Raw genomic sequence first — 12756 nt, forward strand, 5'->3', positions numbered from 1 at the left:
TCTTTTTTTAACCTATTGTAAGATGATCATTGGTGAAATCCTGGAGGGGAGATATGTTTCACTGAGGTTTTCAGCTTCAGTGATGTGAACCTGAAAGCATGCTCTAATATGTTACACTGACAAGTAAAAGTGTAACAATTTTTTCAACTTTTGACTTTCAAGCTCCATATCTTACCATCCACTACTCCTTTGAGAGTGAGACTACCTTCATTTCATAGACCAAAATCTTGGCTATCTCATAAATGTATTTCTTTTGCAGCTATTTAGCATATGATTAGATATGCAGAATATTTTCATGTTACTGTTTTGCTCTTGGTGGTGGAAAAATCTTTATCTTTCTATATTATAAATTATAACCGGTTCGCACCTTCCTCAGTAGTTCTGTGTTATTAGGTTGATTCCCAAATGAAAGTGACTGCTTCGAATTGAGGAGTACACATGAAGAAGATTTATCAAGAAAAGAGAAACAGCATCATCCAACTCATCGATAGTGCTTTGTTAGCCAAGAAAATTGCCAGACTGCATCATGGGAGTGCCATGACAGTTAGAAGAATATGAAATGTACTAGAAGGTGGCCCGATTCTACGCATCGGGTATTCTAGAATTTACGTATTGTGTAGTTCATGTATGATTTTTGTTATATATATATATATATATATATATATAGAGATGTTGTTGTGTGTAGTTACCAAGTGTTTGTGTAGGCGCTGTACATGTTCTGGGTGTTGTCTGGGTGTGACGGGGGGTGAGAGCGGTGTTGTATGTGTGTTGCGTGTGTTGCGTTGTTTGTGGAGCGCTGTGTGTCTGTAGCGTTGTGTGTGTGTTGCGCGGTTTGTGTGTGTGTGGTGTGTTTTGGGGGGAGGTATGTTTTGTGCAATGTGTGTGTTGTGCGGTATGTGCGTATATTTGTGTGTGCCGCGGTGTTTCTGTGTTGGGTGTTGTGTGTGTCCAGCGTTGTCTGTGTGTGTGGGTGTCTGTGTAGGGCAGTTGTTTGTGGTTCCCAGTGTGTGTGTGTGTGTGTGGTGTGTTGTGCAGTGCGCGCGCGTGTGTGTGTGTGTGTGTGCATCAGCCTCTCTTCTCTCAGCCTACCTCTCCCAGCCTCCCTCCTCCCAGCCTCCCTCAGCATCAGCCTCTCTCTCCCAGCCTCCCCAAGCATCAGCCTCCACCAGCATCAGCCTCTCTCCTTCCAGCCTCCCCCAGCATCAGCCTCCGCCAGCATCAGCCTCTCTCCTTCCAGCCTCCTCCAGCATCAGCCTCCCTCTCCCAGCCTTCCCCAGGATCAGCCTCTCTCCTCCCAGCCTCCATCCTCCCAGCCTTCCCCAGCATCAGCTTTCCCCTTCCAGCCTCCCTCAGCATCAGCCTTCCCCAGCATCAGCCTCTCTCCTCCCAGCCTCAGCCTCTCTCCTTCCAGCCTCCCCCAGCATCAGCCTCTCTCCTTCCAGCCTCCCTCAGCATCAGCCTCCCTTTCCCAGCCTTCCCCAGGATCAGCCTCTCTCCTCCCAGCCTCCTTCCTCCCAGCCTCCCCCTCCCAGCCTCCCTCAGCATCAGCCTTCCGCTCCCAGTCTCCCCCAGCATCAGCCTCCCCAAACATCAGCCTCCACCAGCATCAGCCTCTCTCCTTCCAGCCTCCTCCAGCATCAGCCTCTCTCCTTCCAGCCTCCCTCAGCAGCCTCCCGTTCCCAGCCTTCCCCAGATCAGCCTCTCTCCTCCCAGCCTCCTTCCTCCCAGCCTCCCTCAGCATCAGCCTTCCCCTCCCAGTCTCCCCCAGCATCAGCCTCCCCAAGCATCAGCCTCCACCAGCATTAGCCTCTCTCCTTCCAGCCTCCCCCAGCATCAGCCTCCCCAAGCATCAGCCTCCACCAGCATCAGCCTCCCTCGTCCCAGCCTCCCCCAGCATCAGCCTCCCCCTCCCAGCCTCCCCCAGCATCAGCCTCTCTCCTCCCAGCCTTCCCCATAATCAGCCTCTCTGCTCCCAGCCTCCTCCACCACGCCGTGCTCCTCTGCCGACACTCACACACCCGATCGCATCCACTCACACACACCCGATCGCATCCACTCACACACACCCGATCGCATCCACTCACACACACCCGATCGCATCCACTCACACACACCCGATCGCATCCACTCACACATACCCGATCGCATCCACTCACACACACCCGATCGCATACACTCACACACACCCGATCGCATACACTCACACACACAGACACTGACGATATCGCACATACGCGCTGATACTCACAACATCCGGAGATATCACATGCCTCTGGCCATGTGATCCTCCGTCAGGTCCTGGAAGATCACAACAGCACAGTATCGAGGCCGAGAAGCCAGCGATATCGGCGGATGCTGTGAGTGTGTGGATGCGATGTGAGGTGTGTGTGAGGTGTGTGTGAGGTGTGTGTGAGGTGTGTGTGTGTGAGAGTGAGTGTGATCTGATGTGTGTGTATGTTTGTGTGTGTGCTGTTATGTGTGTGCGTGTGGATCTTCCGCCGCAGCAGGACCTTGATGCGCTTGTAACCATGCGAGCATGGTTACCAACGTATCCACACCACTCCCGTGCGAGCGGGGGCCGGGGTGGGGGTTTTGAGTACAGTACTCACCTCCGTAACAGCCGTGTCAGTTCGGGGAATGCGCGGGGGGGTGGAGGGGGGGTGGGGAGTACAGTACTCACCTCCGTGACAGCCGTGTCAGTTCGGGGAATGCGCGGGGGGAGGGAGGGGGCGGGGCCAGAGCTAGCGTGCATTGCGTGAGGGGGGCGGGGCGTAGCGTGGCCGAATTGCCAATGCCTGCAGGGTGCCGGGGCGAGAGGCCAATCTGTGGGGGGGCGGAGCCTGGGCGAGCGGCTGGCCAATCCGTGGGGGGGCGGGGCCATGGCGAGCCCAGCGGCCAATCAGCTTTGTGTCACCGTAAGGACACAATTTTGGAGCATGACAGACAGACAGACAGACAGACAGACAGACAGACAGAATAAGGCAATTATATATATATAGATTACATTCATCCATTTAAAAGCCAATGAAAATATCAACGTAATCGGCTCATCATAAAGACTATCAGTTTTGGTGCTACAAATATGGCAGTGAAAGGGGCTTGTATGCTTCATAATATTGAGATCACAGTCATCCATGCAATGGTGGCCCGAAAAAAGGTGAAGAAGCCTCAACTTCAATTTCATCATAAGAATTATGGACAGTAGAAGATTGGAAAAGTGAATTGGAGTGATGAGATGAAAGTTGATATAATAGCTCTAAAGGATGCAAATGCGTCTGGAAAAAACAAGGGAAAAAGGGGCTAATGGATCAACAAATTGTCAAGTTCAGTGGTAGAAGCCTGATGATATGGGATTGTTTCACAGCCAAATACAATGGATACTTGACCAGGATCAATGGTAGTCTCATTGCAGAGCTACATGTTAGTATCCTACAAGATGAGCTACTTCGTACACTCGAGTACTATGTTTATGAAAAGGACGACATAGTGTTCCAGCGGGACAAGGACCCGAAGCATACATCAAGATTGGCGAAGAAATAGTTCAATGAAAATGATGTAGAGGTAATGGACTGGCCTCCACAATCCCCAGAATTCAACCCAATCAAAAACTTGTAAGTAAAGTTGATTAAAAAGCTGTATAAATACCCAAGTGTGTCGACCTGTATGCATAAACGTTGGGAATGTGTAGCAGAGACATGGGATCAGATTTCAGTCAAGACATGCTTGAATCTGATCAAGAGCATGTCCACAAGGATTCAGGCAGTGTTGGAAGCCAAATGTGGATGTACAAAATACTAACAAAATAACACAATTTTAAATTTAGAATTTTAGGAGCAAAGCAGTAAGAATGCAGTGGAATGACAAAAATCTACATAACTATTTATATGTTTAATATTTCCAAGTGAAATATATATACGATATAGCTAAGGTGATTGCTTATAAAATATATGTACTGTCAAACACAAAGCTGTAGTGGATGGTGAGATATGGAGACTGAAATTCAAAAATTCAAAACATTATTACCCTTTAGCTTGTCAGTGTATATGTTGAGAAGGTTAATCTGCCATGATAAGGGCCGGGTTTATGAACAACTAAAGATTTGTGTGGGATGGCTGTTCACATATCTCCACCCTAAGGTAAAATTATAGTCTCTGGATTCACTTATTGTATGTGTAGGGAGATGAGTGAACCTCCAGGGCTGTGTTCAGACTGAAGTAGCTAAAGTTTTTTCCTGAGCGGGCGGACCCCACTGTTCTATTGACTGTTAAGAGCTGCTTTTTTCCTTTATGCCAGACAGACTGTGTTAATTTGTTTTATTTTTATCTTAGTTTATGAAGTCCTAATATATCAGTGGAAGATTTAAACAAAAACCATACCTGTGTCTACCTCGATAAGCAGCCAAGTGAGCCGATCTTTCACAATTGTTGGAGAATGTGGGCAAGCTTTTCAGGGAACAACGTGTGACTGCAGCAGGCAAATTGTGTGTCCTGGGTGAAGGCGACCATAGGTCTGGAAGTGCAGTGGGACAGCATGAAGGACCTGATTAAACATTTGGTGCAAGCCCAGCATCAGCAGCAGTAAGCCCAGCAGGAGACTAATACGCAGCTGATACAGGCCAATATACAGCAGCAAGTTCAGCAGCTAGCTAAACAGGAAAAAAATAAACTGCTGCTGCAACAGATCCTGCAACAGCAACAGATCCAGCAATAGCATCAGGGAAGCAGTAGCAGAAATAGCAGATGGACCTCCTAGCAGAGGCAATCCGTGGCAGGGTGACCGACCCATTCCCAAGTCTAGAAGATGACTCATGTCCGGAAAGCGGAAAGATAAGCCATGCAAAAGATGACCCTGGGTGATGATGTCAAGGCCTTTTTGAATGTATTTGAAAGGGTTGCTGAGTGGGAGAACCTACCACCTGGGCAGAGGTTCTGGCACTAGCTAACTGGTGAGCCACAAAAGACATATAATGACCTGACCTTACACGACGCCAAAGAATGTGATAAGTTAAAAACAGAAATATTGATGTGCTTAGGAGTGACTTTGACTGTCAGGGCACAAAAGGTGCACCAATGAGCTTATCACTGTGACAAACCTTACTGCTCCTAAATGTTTGACTTGTTTTACTTAGTTCAAAAGTGGCTGCAGCCACAGTCCTCCACCTCAGCCCAGATGGCTGAGCGGGTTGTCATGGACCAATTAATTCACTTCGTCCCGAAGCTGATGCAGTCATGGGTTGCCCAGGGAGATTTCCAGAATGCTGATGATCATATGGGCTTGGTAGAAAGGTACCTGGTGTTCGAGAGATGCGTGGGGAAGCCATGGGTCACATTATTTCCATAGTGGGGTTCTCAAAGAGGTTTGACACCCAGAGGAAGGCTACTGGAGCCACAAATGGGGGGCATCCTTGGTCCAAAGGAAAGGCAGAGGGATTGCTGGAGGTCTTAACTAATAGCGTAATTTGTTGGAGGTGTTACGTCCCAGGCCTCATAGCCACCAGCTGTCCCATGACCACCAATCCGATGGACTACAGCATTGGTCATCACTGCTCATACTATGTGTATCTGGTCTGTAGAGTACATATAGACAGAGTACATTGGTACTCTGTCTATATGTACTCTACATGGGACTGTTGGACTTGAAGAGTTTTGGTGACGCTAGTGAGGGCTACACTCCCTCATTGACTGATTTTCGTATAAATGGTGGTCATCCGCTGTATCCACGGGGATGCTAAGAACTACCCTGTAGCCATCGTGCTCATGGAAATAAATTGTGAATCCCACAAGTCCCATGAGGTTGGCGTAGTGAATGGCCTGTTACACTTTGTTATAAAAAGGCGGGAATCTATCTTATTCTAGGACTTGTGGGGAAAGGATGAGGTGCCTGGCTCCTCAGGTAAGAGCCAGGTCATCCTTAAGGGAACATCATCGCAGCCAGAATTGGATGGGTTTCTATTTGTCTACTGGTGGGCAATGAGGAGGAGATGGTGTCCCCCAAGATAAACATCACAGAACTGGGGGTGTCCAGGGGGAACCTTGGGACTGCCGAACTTAGTCAACCAACTATTTAAGGGGCGTTTAACTATATAACTGTATTAAATGGGGTCGTTCAAGAGCCGACACCATATTTCACTGTCAATGAGGAATTGCTCTTTCAGGTTGCTAAGCAAAGAGGTGAAGTGGTTGAGCAGTTGTTAGTACCGGGGCCCTACAAGTTTAAGGTGTTAGATATGACCTACTCTCATTTTTATGGTCGTCATCTGGGCATCAACTGGCATTGGTGTCATCGAGAAATTCCGAACTATTGCAGGTTCTGTCCCACCTGTCAATTAACCACCCACTTACCAAGTCCCTTAATACCATTGCCCATCATAGAGGTCCCATTTGCCCATATTGCCGTGGATCTAGTGGGACCCCTGGTGAAATCCGCCAGACGACATCAATATATCTTGGTGGTCCTAGACTATGTGACATGGTACCTGGAGGCGGTACTACTAACAAACTCCTCTGCCAGAAGAATGCCCGAGACTGGACAATATCTTTTCCTGGACTGGCCTGCCAAAAGAGATCCTGATGGACCAAGGAAATCCGTTCATGTCTAAAGTGCAAAACAAAAAGTAAGAAGATCACAACGCTGTATATTGTAGTTTCAGTCCACAATGCGGGAAAGGAGTGCCAGATCCTCTGGTATTTCGTTATGCTCTGATTAATATACGGTATATGTATACTTGTTTGATATATTGTCTATCCTGATATTATTGTCATTACAGTTGTTGCATTATACATGATGGTGTTTGCATTTAACCATTTAACACCTTAGCAGAATTACTGCAATTAGTTTGTCATTTTCATGCTTTAAATATTATGAGAAATGCATACATTAGAGTATCACAAGTATACATTATTTCTTATTGACCTATGCAAAATGTATATTCTGATATTATTAATGGAATTAATACATACCGTATATACATTTCTTTTTCTTAACATTTGAAAACCATCATGTATTACAATAACATATATACGGTACTTTTTTATATTTTTTTTCTAACTTTGCAAGCATCAAACACTGCTAGCAGGCATCTGCTCGTTCACAACATCTTTTGATTCTAATTATCTTGTGTTGGCCATTTATTAGTGTGTCTGTATTTAAAAGCAGTTATTTATACTCTATAACTATTCCTATGGCTAAGTGCGTTTTTTTGTATGCCAGACACGTGTCAGATTTTAACTATCTTGCAGTTTATTTTGTGTTTTTAAAATGGCAGAAAGTTTTTGATCTTATCCATCGCTCCTTGAAAGCTGCTGCTTCTTTTTCCTTGTTTTTTCATGTGCAAAGTAATGAGAGAGTTGTGGAAAGCCCTCCTGATTATCCAACTAAAGACATCACAGACAGATAGCCTTGTAGAGAGAAGTGCAAAAAACTTTGAAGGTCATGCTCAGAAAATGTCATGGAGTAAGATGGCTGGAACTGGGATTGTCTACTGCTGTATCTGATGTTCTCAACTAGAAAAGTTCCTCAGGCCTCTACAGTCTTTTCTTTGTTTGGACTCCTTTATGGTCTCCATCCTCGGGGACTTCAATACATAGCGAAGGAAACCTAAGAAGGCTACGTCATACAGGAGTGTCATCGAACATGTGGCTCAGATGCAGGAGAGGATTGCAAAGGAGATGTCGATAATAAGCAAAGTTTTCTCCAAGCGCAAAAGGCCCAGGTAAGAGTGAACAATTGTATGGCAGGGGTGAGACAATTCAGTCCTGGAGACCGAGTGTCAGCGCTAAATCCTACCATGAAGAGCAAGTGTGTGGCCAAATGGCAGGGGCAAACAAAGTGAGAGAAAAATTTGGGGAGCTGGGATATAAGGTCCACCAGTTGGGAAGATGAAAACCCTATCAAGTATACCACATCAATCTGATCAAACCCTGGTGAAATAGTGAACCAGTTGAAACCTCGTGACTGGTGGAGAAATCCAAAGCTGATATCAAGGAAATCACAGTGGCAGAGACACTATCACCAGCCCATAAACAACATTGTGAGGAACTGCTACAGCGAAATCAAGACTTGCTTTCAGAATTGTCGGTGTGTACGGAGATCATGAAGCATGAAGTTCTGACAGAACTGTATGTCTGGGTAACGGAAAAGCCATACTGGATTCCCAAAGCCCACCGAGAGGTGGTTTCGAAGGAGGTGAAGAGAATGTTGAGCCTGGGCATCACTGATGAGTCTATAGGGTGCTTTACACGCTGCCACATCGCTAGCGATATATCGTCGGGGTCACGGTGTTTGTGACGCACATCCAGCACCGTTTGTGATATTGTTGTGTGTGACACCTATGAACAATCGAGAATGATCGCAAAAAATCATTGATCGCTGACACGTCATTCACTATCATAATATCGTTGGTTGTTCAGGCCAAAGGTGGTTTGTCATTCTGTACGCAGGACACGGCTTCGTCTGACACCCCTTGAACGACGAACATCGTTCCTGCGTCCGTCATCAACGACACGGGCGTGTGTGTTTCAGTAATTATTCACGCCTTCCTCGCCCTGATAGGTGTACACCACTGCGTTATGATTGGGCAGTCAGTGTAGAAAAGGCAATCAGGAAATTCCATTCTTGTCCTTTGTGGCTCTCAGTGTTTGTGTTTGCATTTTGTAACCGACCACTGGTGTGTTGTGTAGAAGCTCCGTAGTGACTTCGCATAGCGTTGGACAATTTTTTCATCTCTGTGGTTTCTCATCTCTGTGGTACGTATGTTTTTATGGTCTTTTAAACGCATGTACGACTTGTCTTGTGCCAAAATTTTTGAACGCAGTTAACACGGAGCCGTAACTGGCATTGCTGACATGTGAAGGCACCTGTCTTTTTTTGTTTTTTTTGTTATAAAAAAAACCCAAAAAAAACCAAAACAACTATTTGATAATTAAAAATATTTGTTTATAACATGAACACTGGAATGTTTTTTTTAAGATTATTTAGAGACCTGTAATGCATGTTTCCTTTTCAGCCAAATGAACCACTATTTATGTGTTCTCCCATATGATAATGAAAATATAATTATTGTGTTACCTGTTTAATTAATCCCATCATTAATGGATAATAATTGAAATACAAAGTTTAATTAGCCATCTCAGAAAATCATGTTTAATCACATGTAGTAAATTAAAATTGTTTCCAACATAATAATGGCAATGAAAAATATGATCAATAAAGAACTTATACACACAAAAAAACAAAATTTTACTATACATAAACCAGACATAATGAAACAGAGTCTTTGCTTGACATTTCATGTGGCTTACAAGCACGACGCAACTGCCTGCGCAATGGTTTACCCTCCGCGGCACATGTAGGCCTTGGCTTTAACATAACAGGGGGCACCGGTGCCGAGGTTGTAGTTGTCATGTCGACCAAGTTAACCTCCGTTGGCTCTCTAATATCAATAGAACAGTGGCCTGTGAGTTTCCCAGCTTTGGCCGCCAGCATCACCTTAAATATTATCCTCTCGGCATGTTCTTGTTGTTCTTCAGACAACTTTTGCATTTTCTCATCAATTAAAATTGCAAATGGACTGATTGGTGGCCGATTGTGACGCTCAAGCAGACTTTTTGCAATGCTAACAAGCTCAGTGACTCCAGAGATGGGTGACACTTGGCGTTTTCTGGAAATCATGGGTCGTCGAGTGGCTAATGATGGCCCTGCCCTCTCCTCTGCAACCTCCATCTCTTGTGAGCGTATAGGTGGTGTTTCATCTCCATCATAGTGGGTATTCTGACTGGCGTCACATACGGTATCCAAACTAGGAGACTGTGGATGAAGACATGAAGGATAAACATAGTGAATTGACTACTATGAACATCTCACAAAACCAAGGATATGACAAGGGAAGAGGACTAATAGTTTTTTTATGTACTAAAGGTACATGGAGTTACATTGCAGCCAATTATGACATACAATACATTAACAAATCATGACATATCTGTTGTTGAGTTTACAAAAATCAAGATATATGCACATAACTGCGTTAAGAACGTTATTAATTTAATCAAAGATTAAATTTCATGAACATTACTGTATGGATGGTTAATCATTGTAACAACATATTGGTACTACAAAACACCACATACTTACATCCTCAAACAAGGCCGGGGTGGGAGGGTCTTAAAGGTCCGCCTCCTGTGGGGGCATCAAGATAGTAGAGGCACAGGGAGTTCCTGATCTCTGGGAAACATCAGGAGGTCATAATACCAGAGCCTAGGAACATAGACATCCCCCGTGCCAGCCCTGGACCTCTTTGACAACTCGACCTTGTTGAGCTCCTTTTGGAATACCGTACGCAAGGCCTGAATTTTTTTCCGCAGAAGAATTTCTGTCCCTTTGTCTGAGGGGTGATGGCGGTCGTATACAGCAACAAACTTCCCATAAGCTTCTTTTTTGAGAAGCTTGTTGCTGTACTCAGGTGACTTCACATGCCACAAGTATGGGTTCTCACGGTATTCCTGTATCAATTCGCGCAGGAAAAGGTCATTTTGTGACGTCATCTGAGTATGAAAAAAATATAAAAAATTGAGTTGAATAACACATCATTATTATTGAATCTTTAATGAATTATAAATTATACATATTGCATGTGCAGTGAGCGATACATTTATGACAAGTTAATCACATGCCGTAAAAACATGTAATAATGTAATGTTATGCTGCAACTAAACAAATAATCCAGATACTAGGTAAATGGAGAAATTACTGGCTGTTAAGATGAAATACCAAAATCACAGACAGTGAAATACAACCTGACAACCAAGAGGGACAACTACCTTTCAAGTAAGAAATTATTGCATGCAGAGAAGACACAAACCTTGCTTAACGCAAATCAGAACTTCAGATGCCTCACAAACACAACCACACACGTGCGCAATGGATGGGCCCAGTGTGGCATCACAAGAACAACACGCATCTGCGCCTTTTTATTTGTATAATGACCAAACACGTACGTGCATTGTGCCAGAGGACTCAATCATATGGATGAAGGGGCGGGAAGAGGGCGAAACCCTCAGATGCCAGGGTGTGTGCTCCGGCCGCTGTCTACGCCTCTGTGATATACACGGAGCTTGTTCCATTACATACGCGCGTTCTGTTATACAACGATTGTGGACTACCCCTTTGCATCAGCCGATGGTGGTTTGAATTAGCATCCTAGGTGTGCTGAAACCGTGTGCCATTAAGCCCTTACACCCGGCATGTGTTCACCATTCCTTTAATGGGTGTCTGCCATTTAAGTCACATTGATGCAATACTGGGCACCTATAGTTGATTATTCCTTGGTCCATTTGGATCATTTAACACGACCTCCTCTTTACAACGTTATGTAACTTATGGCCAGTAATCATTATAATAAGTCCCGATTGAGGAAGACCGAGTTTGGTCGAAACGTCTCATGTGGACTTTTTTGCCTCCTATTGTGAAATAAATGAACAATTGATTGAAATTTTTTGCGTCTTTACATTATTTGGGGTAGTGTGCCGGAGTTCCCTCCTTCATGGACTGGATTATAGCCCCCCCCTCATTAGAAATACGCCTTGGCATACATAGACAATATTGTGATCTTCAGCCCTGATTGGGAAAGTCATCTGAAGAAGGTCCATGCGGTACTTGATGTGCTGAGAAAGGCGAGGTTTCCCAAAAAAGGTGCACCATGGGGAGGGAGGAGGCCAAATACATAGGCTATAACATCAGTAGGGGGAAAATCAACTAGATAAAGTGGAAGCAATCCAAAATTAGCTGCAGCCACTCTCAAAGAAGCAAGTTAGACCATTTCTGTCTGTCTCTGTCTCTCATTCCCTGTCTGTCTGTCTGTCTCTGTCTCTCGGTCTCTCTCATTCCCTATCTGTCTCTTTCTCTCTCTCTATCATTCCCTGTCTGTCTCTGTCTCTCTCATTCCCTGTCTGTCTGTCTCTGTCTATCTCATTCCCTGTCTGTCTCTATCATTCCCTATCTGTCTGTCTCTCTCTCTCATTCCGTCTCTCTGTCTCTCTCATTCCCTATCTGTCTCTGTCTCTCTCACTCCCTGTCTGTCTCTCTCTCATTCCCTGTCTGTCTCTGTCTCTCTGTCTCTCTTTCCCCATCTGTCTGTCTCTGTCTCTCTCTCTCATTCCCTGTCTGTCTATGTCTCTCTCACTCTCATTCCCTGTCTGTCTGTCTCTGTCTCTCTCTCTCATTACCTGTCTGTCTCTCTCCGTCTCTGCACCGATATCATATTACCTCACACATAAGCTTCTTACACTAGCAATGTCCTTTGTTGCCTATAATAACCAATCACAGCTCCTATTAAAGACCTCTCCTCCTAGCTCCATTGACTGTTATGTAAGGAGTTTTTTTGGAGAATAACTATAAGGCTTAAGACACACGGCATGAAAATCAGAGTGAGAGGGATGCGATAAAACATCGCATTCCACTCAGACCAATATTAACCTATGTGCCAGCACACATGAGCGATTATTTTCTCGGCCCCAATCGGACCGAGAAAACAATCGCAGCATGCTGCGATTGTTATGCGAGACTCTTTCTCTCGCACCCATTCAAGTGTATGGGGCGAGAGAAAAATCGCACTGCACTCACATTACACCAGTGTATCGCGAGTGCAGTGCGAGAATGGCAATAGCCGACCACAGAGGAGAGAGGGAGATAAATCCCTCCCCTCCTGAATGCTGGCCCGCCCCTCTGCAGCTGAGGTCCGATCACATGATTGGACCTCAGTCG

The sequence above is a fragment of the Anomaloglossus baeobatrachus genome, chromosome 2, assembly GCF_048569485.1.
Source record: "Anomaloglossus baeobatrachus isolate aAnoBae1 chromosome 2, aAnoBae1.hap1, whole genome shotgun sequence".
Taxonomy (NCBI): Eukaryota; Metazoa; Chordata; class Amphibia; order Anura; family Aromobatidae; genus Anomaloglossus; species Anomaloglossus baeobatrachus.